Here is a 17,551-nt window from a genome sequence, read left to right on the forward strand (position 1 = left end):
AAGTATAAATATGAATGGAGGTTATATAGAGGTGCCACATCACCTTATCTATAACCTTCCTTTATATATATACTAGTATACATACCTGCGTGATGCACAGATAATATAATAATATTATTTTTAGTTGTTTCATATTGAAATATATCGTTTAAACATGTTGAATCATATTACATTAAAAAGAAATTCAAACATAATATTATTTCTCAATGAAATTACCCTCCCCCCCCTTTTCGTATATTGCCGATGTGCAAATAATAGAGATAATTACATTATTATTTACTTGTTAGTTTTTAAAATCAATTATCTATAATATTTAATTCTCAATCTTATTTTGGTTCATTCTTAATATATACTAACATTTTGTATGGTATACAATATTTACTTTCATTTTCTACAAGCATTATAAATAGTTTATACTTTTTGGACAAATAACTTAATGAGAAGATATATCTCAATTATTGCAGACGTACTCTAAAAGTAAAATTTTTAAAATTAATATTTTTCTCGAAATGTATTTGAACATGAATTGTATAATTCTGTTTGAATGAATCTGCACATGTATAGTACCTTCATTCGACATGCTTAGAAATTCAAATTTTATTTTTTATATAAAATTAAATTTTGACCTATAATATTGAACTATCTTTATTTCGATTTATATGACATACTTTTCTTTTTAGTAAGTCACCAAAAGAATGACACATTTATATATTAAGTGTAAATAACTATAAAATGACAATTTCACCCTAAAAAATTGATTTATAGCCACACAGATATGTATAACTATTTATACCACAACTTTTAAAAGACTTTTAATATATTTAAAATGCGTATCTATTTAAAGTATTTCATATAAATTGAGAAAAAGAGAGTAAAAATTATAGAGAATAATTTATTAAAATTTAAATTTATATATCTATAATCTGTAATATATTAAAAGTGTGAAGACCCTTAGAAAAGTAATTCGAACTTTTTGCCCTTCATTAAAAGTTTTTCCTTTAGACAAAATCGTCTTTTCACTATTTTATTAAATTATTATTTAATTATATTTATAATATTGTCTCCTAAAATATATGGGATAAGGGGTTTAAAATATATGGTAAGACTTAATAAACATTGCCTTATTATTTGGCAAAAGAAAAATGCACAAGTATATTTGAAAAAATTAAAAAGTTGCCATTGCTTTTATCAAACTAAAACACCGTGGTAACAATTATACATCCAGTAGAGTCCTAATATATTGTCTTAATTTTGAAAAATAAAAACTGTTATTACTTTTGACCAACTGTCATAAATTATATTTTTGGCAAAATAAAAATTACTTTATTTTTTGTAAATAAAAATCTGTCGCTGGACCTGGAGATGTTTTTTTGCTAAATAAAAATTAACATGAGTCCTTTTTATTATAAATAGAAGTCCTCTTTTCTCTTCGACAATCAATGGATGATATTCTAATACAAATTAAATAGTAATCTAAAATTTAGTTCTTTTTTAGTTTATGAATACTCCTTTCATAAAAGGAGTTCTTCTATGAGGTGATTAAATCATTACGTAAATAAAAGGTACATAAAAATAGTTATTTTGTCCTTTAATTTTTTCTTGTTTCTTTATCGTTATGTTTTTTATTATGTATTTGGATTGATAATAAATCATTACATAGAATAACATAGAGTTAACAAGTTTTTATTGTAATTGAGTTGTGTTATATGTATAGATATTTATTTTTGTAATCAACGGATGAAATAAGGGCAATGTGCCAAAATCCATTTGTGTGAACCTTCGAAATTATTTTTCAGCAATTAATTAGGTACTGCTATTTTATTTAAAAATTTTATTCATTCATTTTTAAAAAGATCTTATCAATATCTATCTATAATCTATAATCTATAATCTATATCTATAATATATTAAAAGTACAAAAACACTTAGAAAAGTGATTTTAACTTTTTACCCTTCATTACAAGACTCTATTTTAGACAAAACTATTTTTTCACTATTTTTTAAATTTATCATTTAATTATTTATTATTTTATTAACTAAACTTCCTAAAATATATGGGACTCCTAAAATATATGGTAGAAGAATTAATTAATATTTTTCTTTCTACTATTCAAATAGAAAAATACTTCTAAAATAGGACTCTATTAAGAAAATACTTCTATAAATATGAGATGTATGTTAAACTAGAGAACAAACCAGTTTGCCTATTGGGAGAATATGATTGATGTTCATCTAACTTGATTCGATTGCATGTCTAGATGGTGGATGTTTGATTTTCTAACTCTCAACTTCTTCACTATTTTTGTCAGCATAATAGAATTCAATATGTGTGTATTTATATATCTTCTTTGTTTTCATTCAAAATCATTCTTTAGGGTCAAAATTTTTCCTCAGACAAGAGTTAGTCGGATCAAAATCGAAGTTTTGTGATCACTATTATATTTTTTGTTTAGTTTACAGAACGTAGATGAATGTTGGTTGGTTTTGAAGAATTTATTGCCTAAAGGTTAAATTTAATTGTATTGTTTTGATATCTTTATTATCTTATTATTTTACTTTAATTTACAGATGCTAGATGAATGTCGGTTGGCTTTGAATTTATTTTTAGGTAAAGGCTAGGTTTAATTGTATTATGGTATTATCTCTATTAGTTTGTTATTTTGTGTAAGTTTATAGTTCGTAGATGAATCTCGATTGACTTTGAGAAATTTTTTGTGTAAAATTTAAGTTTAATTATATTGTTTTGATATCACTTTTATCGTATTATTTTATTGTAGTTTACAGATGATAGATAAATGTTGTTTGGCTCTGAGGAATTTTTTTATGTAAAGGTTAGGTTTAGTTTTATCATTTTGATATCTCTATTATCGTATCATTTCGTTATTGTTTACAGGTGATAGATGAGTGTCAGACGACTTTGAGAATTTTTGGTGTTTAAAGATTATGTTTAATTGTATTATTTTGATGTATCTATCATTGTATTATTTTGTTGCAATTTACAGATGACAGATGAATGCCGATCGACATTTAAAAATATTTTGGTAAAAATTAGGTTTAATAAATAAATTCCATATCTTTTTATACTCAAAATATATTAAATTTAATTATTATATTCATCTTTGTTATTTAAACAAATATTCTATTTAATGTAATATACACCTAAACTAGTATGAAAAGAAATTTGAAGATAAAAAATCTTAAAATTCTTGGCCCAAATCCGAAATAGGCCCAAAATAAAGAATAATTTGTTTTTTCTGTACTTTTTAATTTTTATTTCTATATAAAAATCAAATAGGAAAATATAGTAAAATGACCCAAAGTATACTTTTGCTTCTTTCCAGAAAATTCATTTTCTCATTACAGTGACTACATTTTTGACCTTTGGTTTCTCTGGTTCGTTTGTTTCTATCACATTGTCTCCTGCAATTAGCGTAGATTTCTCATTTCTCCATCTGATTTGTTTCTCTATCCATAGCTAATTTGGAGATTTTACTGTCCACCGGTTAGCTTTCTAGCATTTGGCCATTCCTCCTTTTTACTTGTTTTTGTTACTTGTAGTTGTAATTTTGTTTCTTGGAGCTTAAATATCTTAGCTTAATTCTTTGTTGATCCTTTCTTGGTTCTTCTGTTTAAGCTTAAAATCTCAATTTTTTCTTGTTTTGCAATTCCAAGATTGTGACTTTATTACTTCTTGAAGTGTTTGAGTTTGTGGGAATTCTTACTTTTTACTTGCTTTGTTACTTGTTAGTTCTGTTTCTGTTTTCTTGATAATTTGCTCTTGTTTAAGTGTATTTTCCTTGTTATTAAAAAGTTTGTAACTCTACTTTTCTTTCTTAAAAATCTCACCGTTTCTTGTTTTGCAATTCCAAGGTTGTGAGTTTTTGTCTTTTTGAGTTATTTGGATTTGTGGGAATTCCTCCTTTTCATTTGTTTTTGTTACTTGTCAGTTGTAATTTTAGTTTCCTGATAATTTACTCTTATTTCTTTTCCCTTTGTAATGGTCTAGTTCTTTGTATTTTTTCTTTCACTTCTTGTTATAACAATAAAGTTCTTAACTTTGCTTCTGTCCTTTTGATTAAATGATTTTTATGGATCCTTGTTGAAATTGAATTTTTGATTTCATGGGACTCTGTCATGAAAAATCTATTCAATCCCCATAGAACTTGTCTGAATATCCTATAATTCCCATTGATAATGAGCAATAATTGAATTCCCACACTGGGAAAACACCAAAGATTTTCCTTTTACAGTCCAAGTCCTTTTCCTAGTGCATTTAAGAACTCCCCTGCTAATTCTAATGTGACTTCAACACCTTTGAGATTTCTCAAACATGTACCGCCATCACAGGCTAAGCACATAAGGGCATTGTTTGCTAGAAGGCATGACTTAATTAAGCCTAATAAAGCTACAATTCCAGAAGTGAGTGAATATGATATTATGTTGGATAAGAATTTTGGGTACTCAAAGAATTTTGATAGCCACTATGAGCTTGAAGAAGAAGTGGGAAGAGGACATTTTGGTTATACTTCTGCAGCTAAGGAAGAAAAGGGTGCTTGAAGGGGCATGGTTTGGCTGTAAAAGTTATTCCAAAATCAAAGATTTGCCCTTTTATGCTAAGTTTCTTAATTAGTATGTCTTGAGATGAATTTTATTTCTATATGACTTGTAAAAATAGTAGGAGTTCTTTTTCTATATATTGTTTGGATGCTGAATCTTGTTGAAGTCTTCATTTTTCATTTCTGTTGATTGTAGTTTACCTAGCCGGAGATGTCTTTTTATTCTTTTAGTACTTTAAAATTCAAGGTGTTTGGTGAGTACTTAGAGTTAGCTGTCTAATGAAGTCATGAATTTGAAAGGGTGTGCAAAATTAATATACACTGATAATAGGAAGTCTCCCATTTTTGTTGTGTGCTTAACATTTGATTAGTTAAATCAAGGTTTGGATGTGATCCAATAATTATCAATATAGTTCCTTTTTGTCTTAATTCCCTTCTTCTTTTCCATGGACATTTGTTGTGTCTACTTGCACGATCCTCGACTAATTCATCTATACTGACGCCATGCGTTAACTATTTGTTTATCACTTTGTAGCTAAAGTCTTCATAGTTGTTATCATTTAAATTTCCCTTTTTCTTTAGGTTTGTTCTCCTTACCTTTTATTTCTGATATAAAGTTAAATAGATGTTTCTGTTTCTCACTACCTAGTGGAACTGCTAAATCGTTAGAAAAGTTTGTAGCCTTTATTGCTAGAACATACCTACAGTTAGTGCAAAAGGGTAATGAAATCTATTAATCATTCTTCTTAAGCTGTCTTCTAATCTTTGATAAGAATAAGATGCCCTTAACTCTTGTTATAGAGTATCTATTAATCATCTTTTGAGCCTATCTTAATAATACCTCCGTTGTTGTGTTAGTTGTTTCTTTGTCACGGTTAGCCTTTCAAAAATGTGTAATGGATCCATATTCTCAAACCCTTTAGGAGAAGAAATATGGATCCATTATCTTCTCGGGTACCTATTCCAGTGATTTTTCATTAGTCATTTTTGCATATTTCTTTCATTCGATTTTGGCATAATAGAATGAACACCCAAAGATACATCAATTAAGAAGTTTCTGCAGATTCGAAAAAACCTTTATAGTTGTTCTTGACTTTGGGTACTTGCGATAAGACTAATCGGAAAACATTGCTTCTGTTCAAAATTTGTTTGAGATTGCTGCAGTTATCTTCTAACTTCAAGTTTAATAATTGTCTTCAATGATGGACAAAGACTATTCAGGAAGGTAATTTTAGAGGGTGCTTCCTTCTATTTTTTTTTTTTGTTTTTAGAGTCTTCCTTAAATTCTCTTCCAGGTAGTACTCTTGGTGCACGCATGCATAACCAAAGATCTGTAACACTTTCGCCAGCTAGTTATTTTCCTAGTTCATAACTTTCAGCATGATCACTCATTCCTTGAGAAGTAAATGCTATATTTTTATATTTCTTGGCGCAAGTTTAATGACATGCTTTTGTTGTTTGGTTTATTAAAGATACTTTTCTGCTGGTATCTTAGCTTTTCAAATCTCTTTCAGACGTGGAGCTAGGATTATTTGATGACCGTGCGTACTTTTAAATTCTGAAAGAGTTTACCATGAATTGTCTGCAATACTTGAAGGAGAATCAGATTTGGACTTTGCATCTGTGATGGTTCAGGTTTTGCTAATTTGCTTAGTTGTCAAGAGAATATCACCATTTCCAATATAGAGTGTAAACGATATAGAGTTCACACTTTGCTTTATTTAATTAATTTCATGTGATTACAAAACTGTCAAGCTCAGTCTTGAGATATTGTTATCTGGGGCTTAAAATGTATGGCGCTTAATGTTGTCTTCGTAGTAAGCTGAGTGTGCTGATGTTTGTTTCAGACTTTAAACTTGCTTACTTCACCTGAGTTGTCTGACCTTAAGGATCATCTTAAACAATCACTGGTCAAAGATGTTGGGAGAGACTTGTTTCTTTCTTTGTACGCATCTTGGTGCCATTCACCAATGGCAATGATAAGCCTCTGCCTATTAGCTCAGGTAAGCCTTACAGCCTGCAACTTTTCAGGCACTCCTCATACTTGTATCAAACATTTGTTTCCTTTTTTTTTACACTGAATATAATGAGCTCCATCCTTGTAACAGTCATATCAGCATGCAAGTTCTGTTATTTAGTCTTTGGTAGAAGAAGATATCAGTGTGAAGTTCTTAGTGCAACTACATAGGTTGATCCACCTTCTGGAGACTTCAACCTTTGCTTACCTTAGGCTCCAAGTGTTTTGAATTTTCCTTTTTATTGACCGTGAAACATATTAATGGACATTTTTCTTAAGTTTAGCTAAAGGTTGGATTTTTACTACTAATAAAAAGGGGTTGGACTTTTGCTATTTCTGAGTAATGCAAAAGAATTGAAATTCTTAGAGTTTAGAAATTTTATTGAAGGTGATTATTGCACAATATGAAGGTTTTGAACACAAATATAAAGTTTATTGTATTCCTCCTAAAAATAAGCTAAAGATAGAATTTTTACTGCTTTTCAGAAAAGGAAAAAAGTAGAGATGATTGGATTTTACAGTTTCTAAGTGATCCAAAGGTTTTGAGGTTGTTGGAAAAAATAAATTTTACTAAAGGTGATTATTATAAGACGTTAAAATTTTGAACAGGAATATATATTGAATGTAGTTGCCCTAAATTTTTAGCTAAAGGTCAAATTTTGCTGCTTCTAAATGTTGCAAAGATTTTGATTATGTAGAAAGTTAATATTTACTAAGGTGATTATTGTAGGAGATTAGCTTTGTAAAGATGATTGGTTTCACCTCTTATGTATAAGTGCAAAGGTAAATACCGTACTACTTTAAACTAAATTATTTGTTCTCAAGTATGTCTGTTGAACTCAGAGACCTAACACAACAACTTAATTGAATTGAATTACCAAAATTAATTTGCATAATTATAATGGATCAAAAGGTCATAACAGGAAGGCCTAGTGGTTGAGGCTTGCGAATAACAACTTAGACATCTCAAGTTTGAATCCTAGATTGAACACTTGGTGAACCCACCTGCTCTAACCAGCTGATCTACCACTTAATATAAAGAATCAATTCGATTAAAAAGATCCTTTTCATCTAATGGAATTTTCTGTGAATCAGGAATGTTAAACGACAAATTTGGTTGGTGACCTAAATCGAGGCTCCTGTCTGTTTGAATGTACAACCCATCGACACCCCACATATCACTGGGTGCATGTTATGACATTTATGGAAATAGCTTTCAACAGTTGGGGTAACCTCAAATCCACGCTAGTTTCCAACCAAATTAGTCATTTGTTTCCCCAATTCTCAATAGATATCCTTTATGCTTCTGTTCTTGAGTATTATTGTTTCACTTGCATTTCCTTGACTGTTAGTCTCTAGATCTGTATGAAGTGATGAGATTTCACCCTTGAGTTTCATTAGCTTAATCCTGAGAATTGTGGACTGAATCACCACTAGAAAGCATGTTGCTGCTCTTTGCTTGAATTTAGTCGAACGGTGTCCTATTGTTTCTTTTGTAGTTGTTGTCACTGTTGTAGTCGATTAGTGTATCAATATACTACTGTCCTGATGGTTTGTGGAACCCCTGCTTTATCGAAATTTATAATGCTTTTTGCCTTCGCTGGAACTTCTTTGAATTTATTAAACTGAAATTCACCTGAAAACTGAAACTCTTTCTTATTTGAAAGAGTTGGACAACTCACCAAAAAAACTTGAATGCTATTTTGGTGTAGCATTAATAGATTTCTAATTTCCGCATTATATATTGAATGTAGTAGAATATAAAATACCGAATATACATAATTATCTATACAATGAAATGGCAGTAAAAGAAACAAAACTCAATCAACTTTTTTTCATTTGAATTAATTCATCGGTGACAGCCAATCCGACTTTCTAAAGAATCTTTGGTCAGCTTTTGCGTTTGACATGGGAACACAAATCTGTTGGACATGGTGAAAATGAGTTAAGTGTTTATGTTTTATGAGTTGTAAGAAAAAGTATATTATATGAACTCACTAAAGAACTTTATTCGCCCACGTAGATTAGTGGCTTTTTGTCATGCTAGTCTTGATTCCCCTTCAGATTAGTGGCTCACTACCATACTAGTTTTCATATATCTTCCTTCTCCAAACCACTGGTTAGTATTCAACCATTTCTCTACTATTATGCTTTTATGAAAAAGAATTTAGAGTGAAGAGCAAATGAAATACTCATTCTGATTAATAAGAATCAATTAACGTGACAAATCTATTAGCAAACTGCCCAACATGGTAAGAGCAAAAGATAACTGAAAAGTTTATTTAATAATTTCTCAAAATAAATTATGAAAAACATCTTTGTACATCATATTTTTTACTTCATTTGTTATTTTTCCATCATCGCCGTAGGCCAAAATCTTTAATTCTTTCCTACTTGTCACCCGTGAAAGAGCAACATACAATTTCCATAGGTGAATACCAATTTTTTCAAACTTAACCCAACATGAGATGATGATTGGCCTTGACTTTTATTGATGATCATAGGAAATGAGACAACTACGAAAAATTGCCTTCGCTGAAACTTAAAAGGTATTCTCACATCAGATAGTGTCAAACTCATTCTTGGGATAAACACTTTTTCATCTATCATTTTGCCTGATAAAACTTTAGCTTCAATAACTCGATTTTCAAGTCTTGTGATGATCAGCCTTGTCCCATTACACAATCCTGATGATTGATCTATGTTTCTCAATAACATTATCACCATGCCTACCTTTAATGTGATTGAGTGATTTGAAATTCCAAAACACTTAATACTGTCTAGGAATTTCAGTGTGTGCATATGCTCCAATGTCGTAAAAGAATGATCAGACATACAAACTGTATCATATTTTTTTTCAAGATTATGATTAAGTGATACCATAAATTCATCAATCGAGTCCATCATGTCTAGCGTCGGAGCAAGAATTGCTCTGGAGGTAATGTAACTCACTGGACTGATTATAGAAATTCAGGATATATACTGTCTATAATTATTAATATTGAATCGACACAATTATTAATAAGAATATCATCAGGGGTTTGAATAGTCTTAATGCCATCAATGGATCTTCCAACGCTTCTATCACCGATTGCCAAAATTCAATTGACAAAGTTTCTTAACTCTTTCAAATGTGTGCCTAATTGATTTCCTTGCAATCTCATATTCTTTGTTAGCTTTAAGACTTGACAATGCCTTTATAAATTTGAAGAATTTAAAGTGACATTAACAATATCCTGCCTTGTTCCTTTTACTATGACTGGTAAAATCTGTCTGAAGTCACCACCTAAAACAACTATTTTCCCTCCAAAAGGTTTATATAGATAGGATGTGTTTTTAAACAAAAGAATATCTCAGAGAGTATGATCAAGAGCTTCAAAATAGTATCTATGCATCATTAGAGCCTCATCCCAGATAATCAACTTTGCCTTGACAATCAGATTTGCTAGAGGACTACCTTGCTTTATATTGCATGTTGCATCTTCAATTGGATTGAGAGGAATTGCATATTGTGAATGAGCTGCTCGACCTCCCAACAAAAGAGACGCAATACCACTTGATGCAACATTTAATACAATATTTCCTTTAGATCATATGCCAGAAGAAAAAGTACTCCAAATAAAATCTTGTCAGTTCCTCTATGACCATATAAGAAGAACAATCCACTTTTGTCTTTATTCACTGCTGCCATTATTTTTTCATAAACTGACTTTTGTTCCATCGTCAAATTCATTACTAATTGTTGGTGTTCAACCAACAAAGAGCACCTATTATAACGTAATTCATCATGGATTAATCTATTGGTATTATCTAATTATTCCTCGTTGTAAACAGGTCTTGGCATAGTTGGCAAATCCTAAAAACTTTTTCCGTAACCTTTCAAAAAAAATTTCAACTTTGCAAACAATGATTTCTCAATTCATCATTTGTCATCTCTACCTCTGAAAGAACAAAAATATCAAAAAATTTGAATGGTAATAATATAAATATATCATATCAAAATATATACGAAATGTTAATTATTCTTAAATATAAATTTGTACCTGGATTAGATAGCAACACTATTTCTTTATGGAGGATATCTTCCGATAAAAATTTCCATGTTAATTGCCAAACAAATTCTGATCGTGACACCAAATTAGACAATAACAACATTGTATATAATTGTCTAAGATATGATGGCATTTCTCAATCACTTGCTTCCGTTATGGCATCATCATACTCTTTGTCATCATCTAAGCCAAGTGCATAACATGCATATCTGAAAGCCGTGTGCTCACGATTTTTGAATTTCTTAAGATCCTCATAGATTTTCGCACCTCTAATAACATTCAACAATAATCCTAGATGATATAAATCACCACTTCCTGGCGGAACTAAATAGATCCTCCAAGAAAAGGTGCAGAAGTTTTTCTTTTCTCCCATTTCCTTGAGTCTTTTTTCCATACAAAGTTATGCAAAAATTCTGCATAAGTTAATTCTCTAGCGTTAGTAAATTCTTTATTTTCCTCAAACCAACTTAAGAACATTGATTCCCTGCACTTGATTTATTGGTGACATCATCAATTGGATCATCATTAGAGAATATAACATTTTGTTTATTTTTAAGATGAAATGCCAGTCTTTCTACCAGAGGTTGCCTATATTGAATTAGAAATCCAAGTATTCTCCAAGCATCTTCATAGTATGATATGTATCGACAATCATAATAAATGTTGATTTCATCAACATTTGATGAATCTTCCTCATTTACACTTGAGAAAACGTAGCAGTAACGTGATCCATTCCCTTATTAACACACTTAAATATGTACTTAATATATTTGGATTGATTGCACTATTCCACATTGATATAAGCACCATACTTTAATAATAAGAATAGATTGAGCGGCACTACATACCTATTCCAACACAATAAGAAAATAAATAATTATATTATTTCTTTAAGAAGCTATTGTATTTTTAATTCAAATTCAAAAACACTGATGAAATATATATATATATATATATATATATATATATATATATATAGAGAGAGAGAGAGAGAGAGAGAGAGAGAGAGAAAGAGAGAGATAGATAGATATGCACTCTACATTAATAATTCTAATCGATTAAGTGGTACCTCATACCTATGGTCTTGATCAATACCATCTTTCTTGATAATTCTACCATTTTTCCTTCTTCTATAAATAGGATAACCATCTTCATCAATTGCGGTTGACTAAATAGATTTCTTTGAAAAGTGCTTTGTACATCTACCATCCTGTGTGCAAGGAGAGTAATTTCTCGCTGGACCACATGGGCCATGCATCATGAATAGCTGCATTGCTTTATAGAGAGGATCAATTAATTCACCAGGTATTTTCACTGAAATAATCTTATCGATATTTGCAGGAGTAGGATATTTATTTTGCTCGTGAAGAAAAAGTAAGATGTGAGCATGAGGCAATCCTTGTTTTTGGAATTCAATAGTATAGATCACTGCATCAAACAAATTTATTAGATGAATAAATAATAGGAATCCATATTTAGAGAGATATATACATAATATATATATATGTGTGTGTGTGTGTGTGTGTGTGTGTGTATTATAAATGAGGAACTGATTATACGTGCTTTTAATTTTTCAAAAATTTGTTTGTCTTGCAAGTCCTTTATTAAGCGATCTAATTTGATTTTGAAAATCCTATATAAAATATCTAGATGATCCTTGGGTTTTAAGCCTCTATTCTCTACAAATCTACAAATCTCAGGCCACTTTTAATTGCAAGTAATGTGATGAAAAGGTCAGGGTAGCCAACACACTTGCACATCGCTATAGCATCTTGGTAATTTTGAAACATGTATCGTGCGTTCCCTATGAAGATTGATCCCAGAATTACCCTTTTTTCTAAGAAGATGAATTCGTATCTCCACGTAAAAATGCATCTTCTAACCCTTTGTACATATGAGCTATCAACTATTTTAAATTAGTTTGAATATAATCCAATCGAGAATATTCGATCATTATATATCCATCAATCAAGAATTATTGAAATAGTCTTCTAGAAAATAGAATCATTTAAATTTCATCCTTCCTATCTTGAATTTTGTAAGAAAAATATTCTCAGATTCTTACACATTTTATTTCTTGAATTGTTTCATCACCTCCATTATAATGAATGTCCTATCTATAGCCATCATCACCATATGAAAAAAGTAAAGGATACTGCAAGCTTAAATATGTTAAATTTAGTTCATTAATCCTTTGTAACAATCCAGATCGACTTTCAATGATGATATATCTGTCACCTCTAGATAGTTCAAAATCTCCTACTACTAAAGGAGATACTTCTGAAACTGTTGGTATGTTATACCTTATTCCAGCGGTTCACTATTAATCTGAGTTTAACGTTGGAACTCCTATCTTCTTGAAATTTATGTCTTACTATTTTGGAAATCAAGCATTTTCTTTAGATACAGTTCTAACTATCAGTATCAAACTAAAATTAATTGATAACTAGCTTAGACACTAAGTACATAACTTTACAATCATCCTCATCTTCTTGACCTTAACCGCAAAGAGCACAATTTAAATCAGGCAGATGATCTTTACTTTGGGCACCTATGATAAATAATTGTCAGCCATTAATAACTTCAAGTTTTGAAATGAAAAATGATATTTGGTGTCTATTGATACTTAAATTTAGTACAATTTCTTATTCAGTAAGATTTGAGCAACTCACAAACATAACTTGGATGATATTGTGGCGTAGCATTATTGAATCTCAAATTTTTTCATTTCATATTGAAAATACTTGAATTAGTATTTTTCATTCACTAGAATGTCTTACCCTTTCTCTGCCTTGTATTTGGGGAAAACAACTTTCAAAATCTACCATTAGTAAGAGATAAAAGATATTTTAACAAACAGATGTTAGAAAATTATAAAATATATATTGATGTCTTTATAATAGATATGGTGAAAATGTGTCGAGATTTAAATTTTACCATCATCAGCTGAAACATAGTTTAAATCAGGTAGTGTATCTTGCCTGAAATATGCAATCTCATTAATTAATATGTCTTTACCCTTCTTCTGCATTGTGGACAAATAACTTTTAAAATTTTTCATTAGCGAATTAAGATTTTCAAATAAACATAAAATCTAGATCGTTCAAATAAACTTAAATATTAATTTGATACAAACTTAAAATTTGCCCCCAAAGAAAGACTAACCATTGTTCAAATCTTATAGAGTAAGGGATTTTGAATAACGTGTGGGAGGTTTTGATAAATAAACCTTTTCAAGTTTCCTTATTGGTACACTAATTGGTGGTGTAAAATTTTGATATGATGAAACTGATACTACAATTTATCCTTTTGTTTTATCTCTATCAGCTATATGCATTTCAAACATTCTAATACCACTACTCTATCCCGGGTTATTGGAATTATTTTGTAATGTTCTCATACATACAGTTCTATCAGTTGACATGTTTGAGCTTGACATATTCTTTTATTTTCTTCGTTCATTGACATCATCTCTTAGAAAACACCTCTTATTTCTCAGTTGGGGTATTGTTCCTAGACATTTTCAATTAAGGTAAGCATATTATACAGGTTGAACGATATATAAAACATAACAAAATATTATATATATTGAAACTGACCATTTGTTATATCACATAGAGGGCGAAAAACTCTTTTCTATTATTAATAACATTTACTCCATCATATGTTGGGTCAATATTCTCTGTAGAGAAAATGACATTGTTTTAAAAATAAGATATACAAAGAAGGAACAACTTGAAAAATTTAATATAATATGATTATAATGACTTTTTATAATTATATGTATATACCCATTTCATTCGATGAGAATTTAGCCAATTTTTGATTTCATAGGATTCTTCTATTTAGTCTCGCTAATTTTGTCCCCTGATTTTCCATTTGTAGGACTTCTTGAATTTGAATTTCATATGAGAATTTGGAGTCAGTTGGATGGGAGAAAAGAAAGAAAATGACTAAGGGAGAGAGAGAGCAGTCGCTCTTTTTTTGTTATACATGTATAACAAAAATTATGTTTTTATTATTATTCAAGAATAATTTTATTTCATCTTGAGTGTTTTGACATTTTCAATCTTTATATTACTCTTATATTTTTTAATTTTATTACTGGCAAAGTCCTTATTAGATGAGCATCATCATCTCTCTATCTCATTTTCTGCTTTCGCCTTTCTACAATTTTTCTTGAGCATTAATGTCGTCATTTCACTAAAAATATGTCGGTATCAAAAAAATTACTTCAAAAAAAATTCACAAAAAAACATATTTATTTAGTTTTCTTTTCATAAAGTCAAAGTCTTGTACTTTATGATCAATTGATCATATGATATAATGGGGGATGATACTTGATTTGTAAAGTTACTAACAACTTTCTAATAAGCTTTGAGTTAGTATTATGATTGTTTGAATTCTAGGCATGACAATGTATTTTTGCGTAGAAAAGATCTTAACGAAGAGTGTTTCTTAGTTGGTATCTTACAAGGTTGTGCTTCCTATCTTATCTTTGGAGCAGTAATTGAGTGAAACCTGTAGGCTATGACATAAATCATTCTTTATAGTACAATCCATTTCAAACATAGCTAAGATTATAAAATTCTTAATTCTTCATACTGCATCTGAATTGGAGCAGATTGCTCATTGGTTCTGATCACCTAATTCTATTTTTGTACTCCCTTTTTATTTGTTGATTTTATTTTAGAATTTCGTGCAGCTAATGCAGTGTTCACATGTATAGTATCCCCCAGGTCATGGTGGAATTTTTCTTTCATTGATGAATAGTGGCAAGCTTGATGCCCTTTTCCCTTAATTTGTTGTAGATTGTAGATCTTTCACCCTAAGGCAGGATAAGAGGTAAATCTATGCACATATTTTCATATTCAGAATTGATCCGTTGTTATTTTATGAGATAAATATTGATATTGAGCAGAGAAAATATATCAGATTTTGAATATTGATCTTTGTGAACTCAAAAGCCGCTTTCTTCCCCTTTCTTTTTTGTTATTTACTTGATATGCTTATTAAACTAAAAAATGATGTTTCAATTGAGATTCAAACTCCCAAGTCCATTTCATTTGGCCCTGGATATAGAATTGATCTGGTAATTAATTTATCATTTATTCTTCTATTACAAATATAGTGACGCAATTTAAATAAATATAATATTTATAATGATATTTCTTTACTTTTTGCTGTCTAGGCAAAGAGCTTGCCAGGTCTACTGTCATCCAAGGCTATTGAAACAGTTGAAGCTTTAGAAGAGAAGGTCAGTTACCGTTTTCCTCTAATTACATTAGTGCACTTATTCAATTAATTGAATAACATTGGGCTATTTTTCTTTTCTTTTTTGATATTTGTATAAGAATTAACGTAGAGAGTTTAGGTAGGCATGGTATATTTATTTGTTGAAGAGAGAGAGTATTCCTATGTTTCTTGTTGGTTGTTGATATATGACATATTTGCAAGTGCTGTTTGTACTACTAGACCATTGTCCTTTATGACCCAAATTTGAATATTTTTTTATATAGGGTGCTGAAAATCATCACATAATTTAACGTCCAATTAAATATAAAAACAATACTATTTTGTATAATAATTGATAGAGAAATTTCAGGTAAATGTGGTATATTCATTTGTTGAAAAGAGGGAGTATCACAATGTTTCATGTTGGCAGCTGATCTGTGAAATATTTGCAAGTGTTGTTCGTACTGCTAGACCACTGTTCTTTTTTGGTTTTAGATTTTAATATTTCTTTCATGCAGGGTGGTCAAGATTAAAACTTAATTTAACCTCCAAATAAATTCCGAAATATCACTAATTTAAAGATATTCCTACCTATGATATCTTCATGATTTTTCTATTTTACTTCTTCATTCCCCATCTTTGTACAAGAATGCTAGTGTCAGCTTGGTTAATAGGACAAAATATGGTGATCTGTACTATTTTAGAATACTATCTGCTTTTCGTTGAAGCATTCTTACGTGGAGCTATTGTTCATACAGGTCTCAGGAATTAATGGAGTTATGTACTATACTCTGTAAATACTTGAGCAAGCAGGTGTGGTAGTTCTTTTGTCAAACATTAGCATGTAACACCCCGAGAGTACACCCTGAGCATCACACGGTGCTTACAGTCCTGAGGGACCACAAGCTAACCATGAACTGCTACCTACTGTGAGCACTGAATAATAAAATAAAATAACATATGTAGAATATCTGAAGATGCCATAAGGTCTTAAATAATAAAGCATTTCTGAATCATGAATTTAGCAAATAACAACTGCCTGAAACTGATAAAATATAGATAAACTGACTATCTGTCTAAAGTGTCCAAAAGCCTAAAAAACTGACTGAATAAGAGTTGATGGGACAGACCACAACTAACTCCAACTAACTACTGAACTGAAAGCATGATAATAAATATAGTCTATCCTCGAAATATGAGGACTTACCACTGCTACAGCTGATTATTTGGAAGGTCTATTCAAGATCCGGGAACTGAGCATGCAAACTATGATATGATACATTATAGCACAAGAAAAGAGTATGCGTTCAGTACTTTGAATGTAATGGTATACTAAACGAGGTAGGCTAATATGCATGGTTTCATGTGCATGAGTAATAACTGAATGAATGAATAACATGAAGTACTGAATAGTATGTATGAAATTTGTAAATACTGGGAATGCATGACCAAGCATAAAACATGTCCTGAATACAATCTGTAAACTGAAATTTGATAACTAAAGAACTGATATCTATATGCTATGGTCAAGCAAAACTAAAATTAAATTATTGGGTTGATTACTGGACTGAGATTGTGGGAGCTATCATCTAACCGACATGCCCCAATATGAGAAAATTGAGGTCCAACCTATGATCCCAGTTGGAAGGGTATCAGTATCGTGCCATGGATACTAAAACTGGCTGTGTGGA

At 30.2% G+C, this 17,551-nt stretch overlaps 1 long non-coding RNA gene across 6 annotated transcripts; it reads left to right on the top strand.

The window, feature by feature from the left end:
• The first annotated feature begins 3,300 nt into the window (after nt 1-3,300).
• Nucleotides 3,301-8,134, top strand: LOC107848236. Of its 6 annotated transcripts, none has more exons than XR_007047303.1 (3): nt 3,301-4,629; nt 6,071-6,559; nt 6,665-8,134. It is a non-coding gene; the product is annotated as an uncharacterized LOC107848236 (long non-coding RNA). The 6 variants fall into 6 exon arrangements; XR_007047302.1 differs by having other exon boundaries at nt 7,669-8,134; XR_007047304.1 differs by having other exon boundaries at nt 6,071-6,191; nt 6,404-8,134.
• The last annotated feature ends 9,417 nt before the right edge of the window (nt 8,135-17,551 follow it).

The sequence above is a fragment of the Capsicum annuum genome, chromosome 11 (assembly GCF_002878395.1).
Source record: "Capsicum annuum cultivar UCD-10X-F1 chromosome 11, UCD10Xv1.1, whole genome shotgun sequence".
Lineage (NCBI taxonomy): Eukaryota > Viridiplantae > Streptophyta > Magnoliopsida > Solanales > Solanaceae > Capsicum > Capsicum annuum.